This window comes from Penaeus chinensis, chromosome 9 (genome assembly GCF_019202785.1).
Source record: "Penaeus chinensis breed Huanghai No. 1 chromosome 9, ASM1920278v2, whole genome shotgun sequence".
NCBI lineage: Eukaryota > Metazoa > Arthropoda > Malacostraca > Decapoda > Penaeidae > Penaeus > Penaeus chinensis.
In genome coordinates, this window is record NC_061827.1 from 24,849,230 (window position 1) to 24,851,729 (window position 2,500).

The following is a 2,500-nucleotide window of genomic DNA, read 5'->3' on the forward strand; positions in this document are numbered from 1 at the left end:
ACACACACAAAAGCATAGGTGCGCGGGCGCATACACACACATTGCAACAGCTCATGGAGTATTAGTACATTGATTGTGACTGGTTGGGCAGTGATAGTGGTTATAACGACTTGACTATTTATTGAAGAAGAGTACTACACAGTAAGAGAACACGAAACTGAGTGTGGTATCGCTGGTCCGCTAACCAGGCTGGTGATATGACCTGAGCCCGGCGTTTGCTAGACATGAACTGAGGGGTCAAACAAGGTCAGATAGACCACATGGTCTATCTCTAATGGCTTACACAAATCGTGTTTATGTACACGGTATATTGATTGGTCACCGACTTAACGCCTCGCCCTCGAGGCGGCTTAGATTTGCCTCAAGGATGACCCAACTTTGGCTGGCCCTGACTTGCTGTTCATCTCGTTCTCACGTGCGCTGTCCCTTGTGCATCTTCGTTGCTGCTCGTCCTTGTTGTCCCCTTCTTCCTGGTGCTTACTGTAGTCCAACCGTCCTCGATGTCCACACGTCCTCGAAAGTCTCGCACGGGTCCTCCTTAACTTCGGATTCGTCTAGACTTCCTCGTATTCCTCGTCCAGGTCTAACTCGGCGGCGTACTCGTCCTCACGTCCTCGCTGTAGTCCAACTGTCCTCGATGTCCACACGTCCTCGAAAGTCTCGAACAGGTCCTCCTTAACTTCGGATTCGTCTAGACTTCCTCGTATTCCTCGTCTAGGTCTAACTCGGTGGCGTACTCGTCCTCACGTCCTCGCAGATCTCGTCCAGGTCCTTCTCGGCTGCGTGCTCGTCCAGACGTCCTCGTAATCTTCGTCTGGATCTACGGGCGCCCTGACAGGAGGCGTCCACTTCGGCATCTCAGGGCGGCTTATACCTACGCTGACGAGCTCCTGGAGTTTGTCTGGATCTGCGGGCATCCAGGCAGGCGGCGCCCTTTCACGGATTCCTGGGGCGACTTGTACCTGCGCTGGCGAGTTCCTGGCCCTCGCTGGCGTTCCGGCAGGCGGCGCCCTTCCACATCCTGGGGCGACTTAATACCTGCTCTGACGAACATTCTGGTCTGTAGGTTTCTGGCGATCTTCCGGTGACGTCCTTCCCACAGCATCCAAAGGTGACCGTTTTTTGCAGCAGGGTCTTGCCGTGTCAGATATCGGTGAATCAGATTATGCAAGTAAGGGCCAAGATAGTAAGAGAAAAATAAAGGCAACAGGGAAGAGGGGGTGTTAAGCGTCACTATCCGATTATTTATATTAGTTTGCAGTTTTTAATGTTCGTTATTTTGCGTTATTTTTGTTTTTTTTTCATTTTGTGTTTTATTTTCACTAAGATAAAGAAGAATATAGGTGAGGGAGACGTCAGTAGCGATCCGCAAAGACCTGGCTTGAACTACCAACCGTCTCTGATAGATAGGAGAGTAAATAAGGGAAACGACAACGGCAATCCGCAAGGATTTACTTGAACCAATTGTCGTAACACAGAAAAAAAATGTATGTAAAATAAGAAGGTGTACATCCTGTTCTAGTTACTCGTCACGACTGAAAAAATCGCGGGCAAAAGAGATACATCACATAGTTGCGCCTGCAACTACGACGGCAACAGACCCTATTAATGGAAAGGTTTCAGTGTCTTTTGTTCTGAGTGAGTGAGTGAGTGTGTGTGCGTGTGTGTGAGCGACAGTGAGCGTGAATGAGAATGAAAGTGAGAGTGACTTCACACAGAGCAGATATGTGTGACAAGCATGAAGATTAACATTCACTTTAACAATACTGTGATAGATTAGCACTGCAATTAATACAAAATTATTGCAACTACCACTCTGAATTCAACATTTAACGATATGCGACAGAATGTACGTACTAATGAACCGTACTAAATGGAGCGAACGAGCCGGGAAAATTTATAAATAACCCACACTATTCTGCGAAAATGTGATGGGCGCTCGTGACATGTCCTACGGGTCTCTAATTATCACGAATCACACGATCGCTTGGGATTTACCCAAAACATGCAAACGACTTCCAGAGGGCGAGAAAGGTGTGATTAATAAGCGAATAACGGTTCTAGCATACACCCTAGTCCTATATTAATCAACGAACGTAACTTCGGGTCACACCGACTCAAAAGTTGACGATCGTACGATTAACCATCGTAACATCGACCCGTAGGTCTGTTAGGCGATTCACGCAACCCCGCGTTATATCAAGCATCCCTGTGCACTCTGATATGGGGAAGATACGAACGCTATACTAATGATACAAATTTATATAAAATCGCGTTACAAGCTCCGCTCCAGCGCCGATAGAACGTGTCACCAAATAGCAATGTAACAAAGCTACGCGTATTCCTATGGTACAAACAATTACAAACAACCAATTAATGGGAACAACGAGCTGTCCCTCAAGCCATCTCACGTGTCGACCGACCAGAAGTGAGAGAAAGCGAGGTCAGGTCAAGACGGGAAATGCGCTACGAGAATGGAAATAAATTAAATAATATCCGC

At 47.2% G+C, this 2,500-nt stretch overlaps 1 protein-coding gene across 1 annotated transcript in view; it reads left to right on the forward strand.

Moving 5' to 3' along the window:
- The window catches only part of LOC125028723 (filamin-C-like), a 131,259-nt gene that overhangs the window by 69,052 nt on the left and 59,707 nt on the right, over positions 1-2,500 (forward strand). The gene's annotated exons all lie outside the window — the stretch shown is intronic.